Genomic DNA, 311 nt, shown 5'->3' on the forward strand with positions numbered 1-311 from the left:
CCTGACCACAAGCGGAGCCTCGCGGCGTGGGCCAGTCACCTGACCACAAGCAGAGCCTTCCAAGGAGGCGAGGAGCGGGTCTTGCTGGCAGCACCCGCCCGCTGTGGCTGTGTGGTCCAGGCCCCCACGGCTTCCTCGGGAGTCCGCGCCTCAGACGTGTCCAGCGGCAAGAGCGTGGGCTTAGCGTGCTGTGGAGACAGCGCTGGGGCCGGGGTGCACTGAGGGGTCTGGGAGAGGACCCCACCGCCAGGAGACGGGGGAGCCCGGGAGCAGGTCCAGGACACCGGCAGACCTGGTCACCTGGCTGCCCC

The sequence above is a fragment of the Condylura cristata genome, unplaced genomic scaffold, assembly GCF_000260355.1.
Source record: "Condylura cristata isolate star-nosed mole 26May11 unplaced genomic scaffold, ConCri1.0 scaffold00048, whole genome shotgun sequence".
Lineage (NCBI taxonomy): Eukaryota > Metazoa > Chordata > Mammalia > Eulipotyphla > Talpidae > Condylura > Condylura cristata.